Below are 16,490 nucleotides of genomic sequence, written 5' to 3' on the forward strand. Positions count from 1 at the left end.
CTCCAAGAAACACATTTTAAGCCAGAAGACACCTCCAGATTTAAAGTGAGGGGGTGGAAAAGAATTTACCATGCTAATGGACATCAGAAGAAAGCAGGAGTGGCAATCCTTATATCAGATCAATTAGATTTTAAGCCAAAGACTATAATAAGAGATGAGGAAGGACACTATATCATACTCAAAGGGTCTATCCAACAAGAAGATTTAACAATTTTAAATATCTCTGCCCCCAATGTGGGAGCAGCCAACTATATCAACCAATTAATAACAAAATCAAAGAAACACATCAACAATAATACAATAATAGTAGGGGACTTTAACACTCCCCTCACTGAAATGGACAGGTCATCCAAGCAAAAGATCAGCAAGGAAATAAAGGCCTTAAACGACACACTGGACCAGATGGACATCACAGATATATTCAGAATATTTCATCCCAAAGCAACAGAATACACATTCTTCTCTAGTGCACATGGAACATTCTCCAGAATAGATCACATCCTCGGTCCTAAATCAGGACTCAACCGGTATCAAAAGATTGGGATCATTCCCTGCATATTTTCAGACCACAATGCTCTAAAGCTAGAACTCAACCACAAAAGGAAGTTTGGAAAGAACCCAAATACATGGAGACTAAACAGTATCCTTCTAAAGAATGAATGGGTCAACCGGGAAATTAAAGAAGAATTGAAAAAAAATCATGGAAACAAATGATAATGAAAATACAACGGTTCAAAATCTGTGGGACACAACAAAGGCAGTCCTGAGAGGAAAATATATAGCGCTACAAGCCTTTCTCAAGAAACAAGAAAGGTCTCAGGTACACAACCTAACCCTACACCTAAAGGAGCTGGAGAAAGAACAAGAAAGAAACCCTAAGCCCAGCAGGAGAAGAGAAATCATAAAGATCAGAGCAGAAATCAATGAAATAGAAACCAAAAAAACAATAGAACAAATCAACGAAACTAGGAGCTGGTTCTTTGAAAGAATTAATAAAATTGATAAACCCCTGGCCCGACTTATCAAAAAGAAAAGAGAAAGGACCCAAATAAATAAAATCATGAATGAAAGAGGAGAGATCACAACTAACACAAAAGAAATACAAACTATTATAAGAACATACTATGAGCAACTCTACGGCAATAAATTTGACAATCTGGAAGAAATGGATGCATTCCTAGAAACATATAAACTACCACAACTGAGCCAGGAAGAAATAGAAAGCCTAAACAGACCCATAACCAATAAGGAGATTGAAACAGTCATTAAAAATCTCCAAACAAACAAAAGCCCAGGGCCAGACGGCTTCCCGGGGGAATTCTAACAAACATTTAAAGAAGAACTAATTCCTATTCTCCTGAAACTGTTCCAAAAAATAGAAATGGAAGGAAAACTTCCAAACTCATTTTATGAGGCCAGCATCACCTTGATCCCAAAACCAGACAAGGATCCCACCAAAAAAGAGAGCTATAGACCGATATCCTTGATGAGCACAGATGCGAAAATACTCAACAAAATACTAGCCAATAGGATTCAACAGTACATTAAAAGGATTATTCACCACGACCAAGTGGGATTTATTCCAGGGCTGCAAGGTTGGTTCAACATCCGCAAATCAGTCAATGTGATACAACACATCAATAAAAGAAAGAACAAGAACCATATGATACTCTCAATAGATGCTGAAAAAGCATTTGACAAAGTACAACATCCCTTCCTGATCAAAACTCTTCAAAGTGTAGGGATAGAGGGCACATAGCTCAATATCATCAAAGCCATCTATGAAAAACCCACCGCAAATATCATTCTCAATGGAGAAAAACTGAAAGCTTTTCCGCTAAGGTCAGGAACACGGCAGGGATGTCCATTATCACCACTGCTATTCAACATCGTACTAGAGGTCCTAGCCTCAGCAATCAGACAACAAAAGGAAATTAAAGGCATCCAAATTGGCAAAGAAGAAGTCAAATTATCACTCTTCGCAGATGATATGATACTATATGTGGAAAACCCAAAAGACTCCACTCCAAAACTGCTAGAACTTATACAGGAATTCAGTAAAGTGTCAGGATATAAAATCAATGCACAGAAATCAGTTGCATTTCTCTACACCAACAGCAAGACAGAAGAAAGAGATATTAAGGAGTCAATCCCATTTACAATTGCATCCAAAACCATAAGATACCTAGGAAGAAACCTAACCAAAGAGACACAGAATCTATACTCAGAAAACTATAAAGTACTCATGAAAGAAATTGAGGAAGACACAAAGAAATGGAAAAATGTTCCATGCTCCTGGATTGGAAGAATAAATATTGTGAAAATGTCTATGCTACCTAAAGCAATCTACACATTTAATGCAATTCCTATCAAAGTACCATCCATCTTTTTCAAAGAAATGGAACAAATAATGCTAAAATTTATATGGAACCAGAAAAGACCTTGAATAGCCAAAGGGATATTGAAAAAGAAAGCCAACGTTGGTGGCATCACAATTCCGGACTTCAGGCTCTATTACAAAGCTGTCATCATCAAGACAGCACGGTACTGGCACAAAAACAGACACATAGATCAATGGAACAGAATAGAGAGCCCAGAAATAGACCCTCAAATCTATGGTCAACTAATCTTCGACAAAGCAGGAAAGAATGTCCAATGGAAAAAAGACAGCCTCTTCAATAAATGGTGCTGGGAAAATTGGACAGCCACATGCAGAAAAATGAAATTGGACCATTTCCTTACACCACACACAAAAATAGACTCAAAATGGATGAAGGACCTCAATGTACGAAAGGAATCCATCAAAATCCTTGAGGAGAACACGGGCAGCAACCTCTTCAACCTCTGCCGCAGCAACATCTTCCTAGGAACAACGCAAAAGGCAAGGGAAGCAAGGGAAAAAATGAACTACTGGGATTTCATCATGATCAAAAGCTTTTGCACAGCAAAGGAAACAGTTAACAAAATCAAAAGACAACTGACAGAATGGGAGAAGATATTTGCAAACGACATATCAGATAAAGGACTAGTGTCCAGAATCTATAAAGAACTTAGCAAACTCAACACCCAAAGAACAAATAATCCAATCAAGAAATGGGCAGAGGACATGAACAGACATTTCTGCAAAGAAGACATCCAGATGGCCAACAGACACATGAAAAAGTGCTCCATATCACTCGGCATCAGGGAAATACAAATCAAAACCACAATGAGATATCACCTCACACCAGTCAGAATGGCTAAAATCAACAAGTCAGGAAATGACAGATGCTGGCGAGGATGCGGAGAAAGGGGAACCCTCCTACACTGTTGGTGGGAATGCAAGCTGGTGCAGCCACTCTGGAAAACAGCATGGAGGTTCCTCAAAATGTTGAAAATAGAACTGCCCTATGACCCAGCAATTGCACTATTGGGTATTTACCCTAAAGATACAAATGTAGTGATCCAAAGGGGCACATGCACCCGAATGTTTATAGCAGCAATGTCCACAATAGCCAAACTATGGAAAGAACCTAGATGTCCATCAACAGATGAATGGATCAAGAAGATGTGGTATACATACACAATGGAATACTATGCAGCCATCAAAAGAAATGAAATCTTGCCATTTGCAACAACGTGGATGGAACTAGAGCGTATCATGCTTAGCGAAATAAGTCAAGCAGAGAAAGACAACTATCATATGATCTCCCTGATATGAGGAAGTGGTGATGCAACATGGAGGCTTACGTGGGTAGAAGAAGAATAAATGAAACAAGATGGGATTGGGAGGGAGACAAACCATAAGTGACTCTTAATCTCACAAAACAAACTGAGGGTTGCCGGGGGGAGGGGGTTTGGGAGAAGGGGGTGGGATTATGGACATTGGGGAGGGTATGTGATTTGGTGAGTGCTGTGAAGTGTGTAAACCTGGTGATTCACAGACCTGTACCCCTGGGGATAAAAATATATGTTTATCAAAAATAAAAAATTAAAAAAAAAAGTGAAATCTAAAAATGTAGTGTTAATGGTACTATGAGGCTCACTCTTTGTATCTTAAATTCAAATACACAGACACACACACACACACAAAACAAAATTGAATTACATTATCTACGTATTTTAGTGAAAAATCTCATAAATCTAAAATATAAGCTCAAAATAACACAAGAGATGGGAGGAAAACAGAGAAAGAAAGAGAATTATTTAAAGCTAGCCACTGCTGGGGAAAGGCTGAGGAATAATGCCCCACATCTGAATAAATAGATCATTTTAATTTTATATTTATTGGTATATCTATTTATGTTTGCCTACAACAAAATAAAATAAGGTAATTTAATATAAGTTGCCAATTTCAGCCAAATTTTATTTTTTTTAAAGATTTTATTTATTTATTTGACAGAAAGAGAGAGATCACAAGTAGGGAGGCAGGCAGAGAGAGAGAGAGAGGGAAGCAGGCTCCCTGCAGAGCAGATAGCCTGATGTGGACCTAGATCCCAGGACCCTGAGACCATGACCTGAGCTGGAAGGCAGAGGCTTAACCCACTGAGCCACCCAGGTGCCCTCAGCCAAATTTTAAAACAAAGCAAAAAACTTGTTAAAATTAGAAATCAGCTTCAAGTAGCTTTATCTTTAGGAAACTCAGATCTTGCACACAAAAATTTAGATTTCAGCAGAAGAACAATTCTAACTTCAAGATGAATACTTCTGTGATCATTCCTAAAACCAAATTCAGAGGCTGATTTTTTTTTTCCTTAGAATTCAATGCAGGGGATGTATTTATATAGTGAACTATTTTTTAACCTGAACAAATTATTTACTAGGAATATCCACATGTCAGATTAGCACACTATATCTGAAAGTCAATTTTTAGGTATGTCTATAAGCTTTGTTCCATTTTTCTGTTACAGTACATTGAGGCATATTACAAATTTTAAGGTAACATATTTTAAACTAAGTTGTGTAAATGTTTCCAATGCAATTGGGTGTTGTATTTCAAGGGCTTATGAAAATAAAAGGTTTTAAAGAGAATTACAAAATGTGTCACCATCTACTATTGCATATATCTTTTATTTAATTATCAAGAGTATACTATTTCCTTATATGTTTTTTTTTAAGATTTTATTTATTTATTTGACAGAGAGAGATCACAGTAGGAGAGAGGAAGGGAAGAGATCACAGAGAGAGAGGAAGGGAAGCAGGCCCCCTGCTGAGCAGAGAGCCCGATGTGGGACTCGATCCCAGGACCCTGACATCATGACCTGAGCCGAAGGCAGCGGCTCAACCCACTGAGCCACCCAGGCGCCCCACTTCCTGATATGTTTTTATCTTAAGTCTCATTTCATTAGTATGAGGGCTAAAGACACTATTCATTAATGATAAAATTTTCATGATGCACATCTTTATATTCTTGCAGTATTTTATTATCGTGGTAATATAAATTTAGATACTATCTAAAACATATAATAGTCTAAAATTAAGAACTGAAAAGACTTTTTATTTCTTCTGATTATGCACTGAGTCTTTTAATTCTAGATATAAAGCATAAAAAGATTTAATTTTATTCACAAACTTTTCTGGAAAAATGATACACAGTTTTGATTCAATGAAAATATGAAGGAATGTAAATAATAGCTTTCCTTTTACTTCTCATATGCCCTATATGAACATGTATTTATAGTTAGTGTCAGTCTTCTGTGTAAGTATAAATTTTTCTTCCTCTTATATGTGAAGATGTTTCATCAGCAAGTCATTTCTTTCTATGGAAGCTTTTTCTTACAGTAATGTTAGAGGGATGGACTTGGCAGCCAGACTGACCAGATTTGACTCATGGCACCATCACTACCTGGCTGTGTGCCATTTGGAAATTTACTCACCCTTTCTTGCATCAATAACTCATCTGTAAAATGGAGAAAATAATAGCCTTACCTAATAAAATGATTTTGAGGGTTACATGAACTAATACAAGTAAATTCAGAACTATGCCTATCATAAAACAAGTGTTGTACATTAGGTTTTATTATTTCTCTAAAGATTTATACTTATTTGAGAGACTGAGTGTGGGTGAGCAGAGGGGAGGAGCAGAGGGAGAGGGACAAGAAAGCAGACACCTAGCCGAGTGTGGAGTCCTAAACAGGGCTCCCAGGACCCATGAGAACATGACCTAAGCCTAAATCCCAAGTCAGACACTGAACTAACTGAACCACCCAGGCGCCCCCATTAGGTGTTGTTATTAAGAATCTTATTTGAGAAATATTTATTGAGAGATTACTATGTGAGAGACACTCTTCATTGTGCAGAGACTATCTTAGTTCCTAAGGTTGATCTGAAATGCCATTATTAATGAAGAACTGGTCACCTTCCTAGTAACTGAATTTATCAAGATAAATGCTCTCTAATCTCAAAAGATTGACAGTCAAGAGAGTAAAAGGATGATTATGCAACACTGTGATAATTATTATTCTGATAGAAATATGCAGAAGGCACCCTTAAAAGCACAAAGGCAAAATGAAAAACTGAAGAGTTTAGGTCAGATAAGCCGAAATGTGGCCATCTATGAAGAGGTAGTATGTGTACTGGTTGACATAGGCTAAAAGTATATTTCCTGAAATGTGTGAGCAACCTTAAAGCACATATGTCAAAAGCAATTTTCCCATAAGAAGTAATGAGAAAAGATTACATTGCCTCATTTCTAGGACACCAGCTACAGTTATAGGTTAATTGCTGATTCTGGTACTGATTAAAACAGTAGCAGAGGTCTCTTTTACCAGTCCCTGAAGGAAAAAATTGCAAATGCTACAAGGTCCCCCCAGGAAAGGCTGGTCAATAAAACAGCTTCTACTCTGCCCTGTGGAATAGCACACAGCAAAGGCTTTATATGACTTATTAGGAATAAGGATTTTTATTGACCTTGATTACTAAAAGGCTGCTCTCCTGATATGATTCACAGTAATCTGAATGGTTAAAGAAAAAAAAAATACATTCAAAGCAAAACCACATAGGTAAAAAATTGCAGCAGCAAAAAGCAGCCATTTACCAATGACTAACCTAAGATGTTAAGAATACACCACGGGCGAATAGTGGTGTATGTGAAAGAGTCAGATATAAAACATGCAAGTATTTCAACAAAACTAAGTTTCTACCAAGAAAGTTCAATTAAGTTCAGTGCATTCTTTTTACCTAGTCTGGAGGGATCTAGCAGCATGAAAGTAAGAAGGTCCTAAGAGAAGCCAGAAAATCTATGGGAAACACACATACACACACACAAACACACACACACATACACACACACACACACACAGAGAAAAACTTTAAAAAGTAAAATTAAAAGCTCATAAAATACTAGATATCAGATTTTTTAAACATTTGACAAAAATATGCTAACACATATTTAACATATTACTATCTTTAATGAAACAATGTATACCTCAACACTCATTTTATTTGCTTTAAGAAGTATATTATTATATTTTATTACATTTTAGAGAGGAAAAAAATATCCTTTGATCTTAATACTTGAAATTGGAGATAATGGTTGAGCACATAAAAACCTCCCCACTTGAACAGTTTAGATAATAGACTATAGGACCAAATGTATATTTAATTGTCTGATATTCCTTTTGTGGGACATCTAAATGGAACAAGCTTTATTCTCTCTATAAGGCAAGAAATGCAGTTTCCAGAATAAGAAGGTATAAGAAACCATGTATTCTCTAAGAGGAAGGCTAAAATACAGTATTTGTGGCAATATCACAGCTGATAGACCTTGGCATAATCATAACCTAGGTTTTACTAATTTTAAATTTTTTAGAGGAGAGTTTTAATATTCTAGCTTAGAACACCCCCACTCCTTAAAAGTAGGTCTGCGATGCCTAATGACAAAGAATATGTATTTGGCTTCGTCACAGAACCTGCTCGATTGTCCTAATCTTCATAAATTTATCTTGTAGATTGCTTAACTTACTTATACAAGCTAAACTTTTAAGAGTTTGATGATACTGAATGTCAAGGTTTCCACTATAAATCTGTTGATCATTTTATACAAACCTTTTTTTTTTTTTATGCATTAACACATAGTTATTGCATGTTCACAATTTGACAGCCACTACCGAACAAGAAATAGCATGATGGGAAAGAGGGGGTGAAGGGGTTGGAGGAAGATGAGCTCTTCCTTTACAGAGCCTGTTTTAGTGGGGGAGTTAGAGATTGAGGACACAATTGCATGGACATTACAACAATTACTATTTTATAAGTGCTAAGGACTGAAGGATTTTTTAGGTTGTCTTTATGAAACCAGGCCCTCACTTAATCTAGAAAGGCTTTTCTAGGTTGTGTCTGGGTGACAAAGCACAAAAGAGTGTCAGAGAGGGTAAGTGAGGGAAAACGTCCAAGCACAGGGAATATCATACACAAAGCCCCTGTCCCAGAAATGAGTATCTGTACATCAATACTGAGAGTTTCCCCACTGTAATGTGCAGTCTTCATCAGATATAGCCCTGACTGGGAAGGGAGTAATTCTTATGCTTCTTTTTCCTCCACAGGTGGTTATATGCCTAACTCCCATCCAAGAAGTTAGATGAAAGTGGTGTGTGTCATTTCTATTCCCTGGTTGATGCATGGGATAGAGGAAGCCTGGATATCTGAAATACCACATGAAGGAAAGTCACCTGACAGCGAGATATGCCCCTATCAGGTTGTTAGATGAGTAAACAAAAAGCATCTATTCTTTCTAAGGCACTGAAATTTGGGAGTTTATTTTTACAGCTGGAGTATGCTTAATCTTACCCTAACCAAAACAGTATGAGTTGGAAAGTAACTAAAGATTTTAGAGTGACTGAAATATGTAAAGTATAACTAGAGTACAGAAATAAAAGAGAACATCAATTGGACCATATGCTTACACTTCAAATAACACTATGGCAAGATAAATATCCTGAACAATGTCTCACTATAATATAGCCAGAAATTCTGGAAAAAATATAATAAACATTATTTTAAATGTACAGTTAAGCCCAACCCAACCCCAAGTAAGAAAAACACCAAAGGACCCAAACCAGAGAGAAAAGTAAAAGGCAGAATGGTAAGCTAAAAGTTATATATCTACCAACATCAGAAATCAGATTTTACTGGAGAATGTAGGTAATGAGATTTGGCCCATGCAATCAGAGTAGGAGGGGCAGGTAGATGGGGTTGGCTGAATTAGACTCGTCTATAACTCTCCTTTCCAGATCAGGGAGAAACTCAAGGAAAATAAGCGAATAAATATGACAAGGGTATTTATCTGCCTCTGCCTGCGCTATGACGGAAACAAGTCTGCAAAAATTTACAAATACAAATTTTCTCTCACATCATCATGGTTTTATACTATGCACCTTGCAAAAAAATCATACAGGTATATTAACATAAAATAATCATGAGTTAAGGACATTTCCAAGGCACTTATATTTTAAAACATTATCTTTCAAAACAAGGCCCAAAGGTGGCCCATGTGATTCTCAAATGGCCACCAAAGCTAAAAGTTTAATTTAAAAAAAAAAAAATGGCAACACAAGTGCTATTCAGCAACAGCAAGACAGGAGAATTAAATTCCTGTTTTCCGATAGTTGAAGTCATAGATGGAGAATAAAAGCAGACTTTTAAAACGTTTAAAGAAATAAAAGATGTTAACAAATATCTGCAGAATTAAAGATAACATAAAGTATTACAAAGACTTGAGAAATAATGAACCAGGTAATCTAAAACCAAAAATTACATAATGCACTCTTCTTGCAGGGCTGTGCCCCCGCTCGTTGCGCTCCGAGTCTGCCTTCTCCGCGCGCCCGCCGCAGCAGGCAGCCCACGAGCCAGGGTTGCTTGAGGCTCAAAATGCTGCTCCTCCCGAATGTGGTGTCGCTTTGAGGCACAACGGTCCGGGATGACACCCAGATGAACCAGCGGCAGCAGGGCCTCAGGCCCCAGGGCCTGGTGGTGCTCAGCTTCCGCCCCCACCAGACTTCCGCCGCCTCCAGTTCCGGCGCCCGGAAAACGCCGAGAGTAAAGAGACCCTGAATTCTCTCAAGCACGTGCCACTCCGCGGCTGGCGCAAGTCCAGCGTCAGGCCTTCTAAGTGTGAGGTGAGTGGCGCGCAGGCGCAGCCCTCTTGGTCTTCCTGCGGGAGGCCTTGCCTGTCCGCAGGAAGGACTGCGCCGTGCCCAGGACTGACCCAAAGTTCATCACCTGGTCTCTGGTAGGCTGCAACGACGTCGCCTGGAACTGTGAGAAGTTCCTGGTGGGCCCCGATGGTATGCCTGTGTGCACGTACAGCTTTTGCTTTCCAGCCATGTATATGGAGCAGGGCATCGAAGCCCTGGGGTCCTGGGGGCCCAGCTGTGCCCAAGCAAACCTCCTATCCCTGGGGCTTGGTAGTCGTAACACTGCCTTCTAGGGATTTCACCCACAAAGGTGTTTCCTTGAAAGCTGCATGGAGGAAAGCTTGATTTCTTGGAAAAATCCCCTGAGATGGGTGCTTCTTCTGCATCCCAACACCCCCTCCCCAAACCAAGATTACTCATTAATACAGTTCCTGGTGTCAGAAAAATAAATAAATAAAACATAATCATTGAAACAAAACAATAAATAGAGTGTGAATTAAAAAAAAAAAAAAACTGTGGAGAGAATTGTGAAACTAGAAGAAATATATCACGGAAATTAAAAAAAAAAGTTCAAAAGAAAACACAGAAGCTAAGAGACAAGGATAGAATAGAAATGTCTCATTTTTTTCTAATCTGATTCAGAGAAGACAATAGAAAAATATAATTGGGGCAATATTGGCAAATAGAGTGAATGACAATTTCACAGAATTGATGAAAAATAAGAATATTTAGGCTCAGAAAATACATGTCCTTCGAGGAAAAAAGAAAATCTATACCAAGACATTTTATAAACATATTTAAAAATACCAAGTGCAGGAAGAAAAACATAAAAGTAGCCAAAGAGAAAAGAAAGATTATTTACAAAATGTGCAATATCATAATGAATATAAGCAGCCTGTAGAATAATATCCTCAAAATTCTGAGAAAGGGTTGGTGGGAGGAGAAAACTGTCAATTTAGTATTAGATACCAAACTAAATTATCACTAAGGATTTTAGAAGAAATAAAGACATTTGAGATGAGGAACTTGCCACTAACCTACCCTCACTAAAAGAAATTTTAAAGGAGTATTTCAGAAGGATGAATAGATACACAAAAGGGAGGTCTGAGATTTAAAAAAAGACAATGAAATTGAGAAGTGTATGAATAGGTCTAAGCAAATGTCAATGACATGAAACAGATAATAGCAATGTGAGGATAAAAAAACAAGGTAGACTAAAATTATATTTGATGCCTGACAACAATTCTGTAAGAAGGGGAAAGAACAAATTACAATTAAAGTATTCAAAGTCAATGCCATTCAAACTATGTTCCATGAGCAGTACCAGTCCACAAATTGTATTGTACTGATCTGTGACAAGAAATTGAGAGTAAGGGTTTAGAAACTGTAAAAGCATTTTGACAGAATAATTTTATGTCTGTTAAATCTAGGAATCAAAAAAGTAGCCTCGTATTTAATGTGCATTTTATCATTTCACTTCTCTAGTAACGTGCCGATTTTATTTTGCAGCTCTATCAGTCTATAAAGAGTTGGAAATTTTGAAAAAAAAAAATTCTTTACCACTGACAGTTTGAAAAGTATTGTTCTTAAGTCCTCTACATTGGGGGAAGGAGTACAGAAATTATCTTGAGAGAGATAGAAGTAGATCAAATACAATATAATCCAATGTGTAATAACTAAAAGATTAAAAATAATGAAGTAGCAAGGAAATGCAGAATTAAAAATAAAGGTATAAATGAAAAACAAGAAAATTTAAAAAGAAAAAATAAGCACTGAAAAGGAAGGATAAAAGGGAAACACAAAATAAGATACAAAATCCAAATGTATTAAATTTGGTGCCTAAATGATATGTAAATACAATGAAAAAACATTATTTTGTTGACGTATTTCACAATGGATTTAAAAAAGAAAACAAAATCCAGTTATATGCTGTTAGTAAGCAGAAAGCTGGCAAGTAAAAGAATGGAAAGAAAAAAAGAGCAGGTAAAGACCAAGTAAGTGAGGGCTGGTGTACCTCTCTTTAAGGCAAAATCAGATTTTGAGGGGATAAGAATCATCACTATGTATTGATAAAGGTTGGAACCTACCGGAAAAAAATTCTACCAAGAGAATATACACTTGAGAGAAATTATCAACATTAAATGTTTATAGTGGAAGAGCAATGTCTACTATTAACAAGCCTAGCATCTAAGTTAAGATGTCAAAAAAACTAAAATATACTTAAATACTATTTGAAGGAATGGAATGTAAAGAGAACAGAAAATAATAATAATGAACACAAAATAGGATTAATAAAACCTATATTAGTGGTTTGTAGGAACTAATAAAATAGAAAAAAGGAAGTATTTTAGGACTGATCAAGAAAAAAATAAAGGAATAGTTTTAGGAGCAAAAAGAGGTCATAATGCAGATACAGTCGAGGATTTATTTATTTATTTATTTATTTATTTATTTATTTTTAGGATTTATTTATTTGAGAGAGAGAGAGCACCCAGTTGAGCAGATGGTGGGGCAGAGAGGGAGAGAGAATCCTCAAGCAGACTCCCTGCTGAGCAAGAGCCCTAACGTGGGACTCAATCCCAAGATTCTGAGATCGTGACCTGAGCTACAATCAAGAGTTAGCCTCCTAACTGACTGTGCCCCAAAGGTAGAGATTTTTAAATGATGAAAGAATTCTATAAACAACTTCAGGTAAATTGTAAAATCAGAAGCAACAATCCACCCCTATCCCCCAAAACACACACATGCATACAACTACTAAAACTTGTCTCAAGAAAAAAAATGAAAAATAAAATTATTTATTTGTCAGAGAGAATGAGAGAAAAAGAGAGAGAGATGCAGGCAGAGGAAGAATCAGGCCCCCAATTGAGCAAGGAGTCTGATACAGAACTCAATCCCAGGACCCTGGGATCAGGACCTGAGCCAAAAACAGCCACTTAACTAACTGAGCCACCCATGGGTCCTCAAAAAAAAAAAAGAAAAATTTGAATAAACCTGTAACCATTAATAAAATTGAATCAGTAGAATCACTAGTAATACAACTGTACCCTACACTCTACAAAACCCATCAGGCCCAGAAAATTTTATGAGATACCTAATGAACACAAACATTTATTATCTTCACGAAAAAATAAAAAAAAAAGGTAATGTTAAAATACCATCTAATTTCAATAATAAGAGATTCTAAAATTCTAGAGAGTATGAGCAAAATGTAATACATTACTATATTTCTGAAAAAGCTAATAATGAACAAGTATGTTTATCCCAGAAATATTAGTATAGTTTACCACTAGAAAATCAATAAATGTAATTCACTAAAACATCAGATTAAAATAGTAAACACATACTGTGATTTCAATAGGTACAGAAAAATCATCTGGTAAAACTTAATAATATTCATAATAAGACATCTTGTTATTTTAGTAATAAAAGGCAATCTCCTTAAATGGCATCTACCAGAACCTTCTCTTTAATATTAGGAAAAATAAAGAAGATCTACTAGCACTATAGTGATTATCTATCTAGTGTGTGTATCTAGTATATATTTGGATGCATATCTATCTATAGTATATATGTGTCTATGAGTGTATGCGTATAGATATCTACGTAGATATATATAGATCTATTGATATATACACCAGGATGACATTACACAGTGATTTTTATAAATATAAATTAATGTGAAGATAAAATCACTATATAATGTTATATTGGCTTCAGTCAATGAGGTAAAAACAAAACATGGATATGAGATTTTTCAAAGTTAATATGATTTTCTACATGAAACCTAAATTACTTAATCGTCAAATTTTAAGAATTAATAAGGATTCATCAAGACTGTTCAGTAAAAGAATATACATTAGTTGATTTTATTCTTGTATATTAGCAAGTAATTGTGTATTATAATAATGTTATTAACACTATTAATATTAATAGCAAATCATATTTCCATATAAATTTCTAAACATAAACAATTATAAAAGCAATAAAATATTAAATAGCAGAGGTCAACTTTTGAAAATAAATCTGAGTAATGCCTTTATGGAGAAAATTTTAAAACTTGAATGAAAACTTATGAAGGAAGACAAAATTAAGTGGCAAAAGAAGCCAAATTTGTAAAGAAGAAAGCTCAGTGACTTAAAGTTGTTAATTTTCTCCAAAATTAATCTATAAATTCAATGAATTATAAATTATATTGTTATAGATGATTCTAAAAGACTCAGGAAAATGCAAAAGGCTAAAAGAACTACATTTTGGGGGAAAGAAAACTTCCCCTCCCAGTTTTCAAGATTTATTTTGAGATTAATCTAAAAAATTCAGAGCAAAGTTTGCCTCAGGGATGAGCAAAAAAAATCTATGGAAGAAGTAGAGAACAAGGACCAGACCAATAATAAATGACTTTTTATATTTTGCAGAGATGGTATTGCAAGTGTGCGTATGTATGAGCTAGTCAAGGACTGCTGCTATGACAGTTGTTAGCCATAGAGAATAAAATAACATTTTCGTATATCCATTTCAGGAGTAGTAAAGAACTAAACTGGATGTGCAAAGCTTCACAATGTTTAGAAGTAAAATTGTGGAATACCTGTACGCCTTCAAAAAAGATAAAAAGTTCTTGAGTAAAAAATAAAAAGCACAAACCAAACAGGAAGTTTATGAATTCAACTATATTAAAGTGAAGACCTACTATGCACCAAAGTCAAAGTGAAAGACATGGCTCAGACTCAGAATTTAGATGTAATGCATAAAAGCAACAAAGACTGTATAGATATAGGTAGTGTATGTTCCTGCAATTTAATATAGAAACAAAAGAATCCAATTTAAAAATGTGCAAAATTTCCAAACCACAATTCACAGCAAAGAAAACCTGCATGGCCATTAAACATTAAAATATATATATATATAAACATGATTAAGTATGGATTTCTTCTAGATTTCAGTAAAACCCAATATATGGACAAATATTTAATAGTCCACGTGGATGATGTCATGAGGCATTTCCCAGATCACCCTGAGGAATGGATTTTTATTCCAACTGCAGGAAACATTGCCAAGGGAAAGCACTCAGCTGTCACCTTCATTCAGGGAAACTGAGGGAATGCATCAACTGAAGAGAACTGCCTCATCCAAGTTCCAATCTAGAAATGAGTAACCAACCTAAGCTGGAGCATAATGTCTTGGATCCTTTGTTCCAACTCAAGACATCTGTAAAGAGTTATGACAGCTTCTGATTTCTCACTCAGGTTGGCTGGGCCTCTGTTAAAACTGAATCAGAACTCTTCTCCAGTCCCATTGTTTTGCCTTCTCTTTCACAAGGATTGAGTCTGGGTATACTCCCTTATACACCTCCTGCTGCTTAGTCTGCTGCTGTTTCCAGGGACTCCAATCCCAGGGCAGTGCCTGCCCAAGCAGGGTCTGAAAATGGAGATGTTGGAATGGGATTTGGGAAATGCATTGTTTGCCATCTGGCTGGTAATAGCATATTAGATGGAGGTAATAGAACCTCCATCCCATACCGTAGGTGAGGGCAACATAGGCCCAGATACAGGTACCGGTGCAATTCCCAAAACTATTCACAAGGCTTAGCTTTCCTCAAAATTTGTCCTTCACTCTCCTGGTGTGCACTAAGCAAATAACTGAAGGTCCACGTAACGACATGACCAAACAGGGACAGCTCAGAGTCAGTCGATAAGGGCAGGAAATGCCCATACTGAAATGGAACTGTAAGCCCAATCAACAGTCAGGAAAGCAGACATGAAACTGAATTCTACAGGTGCATAATTAAGAGGCTAAGACATAAGAAAACATTTGCAATATTTTTTAAAAATCACATTTACAAGAAAATCAAACATCACAATTTTGATATTTTGAGCCTCATGATGGGTACACCATTGTGTTAGGTAAATTACTACATTTTCATCATTGTACCATAACCATATGATTACATGACGAAATTCAGTAAAGAATATGCTTAAAATTTTAAAACAATTTTCCTACATAAGCAAAATTTCTGATGAGTTGACATGATTTTAAAATAAATCCTGTGACATAAAAAGTAGATAAACTGCATATGATTCAAAAATTCCATGAATGTTATTTCTCAGAACAAAATTAAGAGGAAAGAAAAAGAAAAGAAAGAAAAACTTAAAAAGCAGAGAAGCCAAGTTTATACTTTCTGTTAAATACCTACAGTCTGCAAAAATTTCTGTTATCAAATAAGGGCTGATGTGCATGCTTTGACAGTTAGGTAACATGTTACAGTATGGCTGGAAAGAACACTAGCTAGAACAGGTGCTTGAATGGAAAGCCACCAAACATCTGTACAAGCTGATATAGAACACATATATGAGCAAGTAGAAACTTGCCTCAGAGAACTGGTGG

General features: G+C 36.1%; 1 pseudogene; it reads left to right on the top strand.

Moving 5' to 3' along the window:
- The first annotated feature begins 7,031 nt into the window (after nucleotides 1-7,031).
- LOC123387273 lies at nucleotides 7,032-10,402 on the top strand (annotated as a pseudogene).
- Nucleotides 10,403-16,490: the final 6,088 nt, after the last annotated feature.

This window comes from Mustela putorius, unplaced genomic scaffold (genome assembly GCF_011764305.1).
Source record: "Mustela putorius furo isolate JIRA1106 unplaced genomic scaffold, ASM1176430v1.1 tig00003853_pilon_pilon_pilon, whole genome shotgun sequence".
Classification (NCBI taxonomy): domain Eukaryota; kingdom Metazoa; phylum Chordata; class Mammalia; order Carnivora; family Mustelidae; genus Mustela; species Mustela putorius.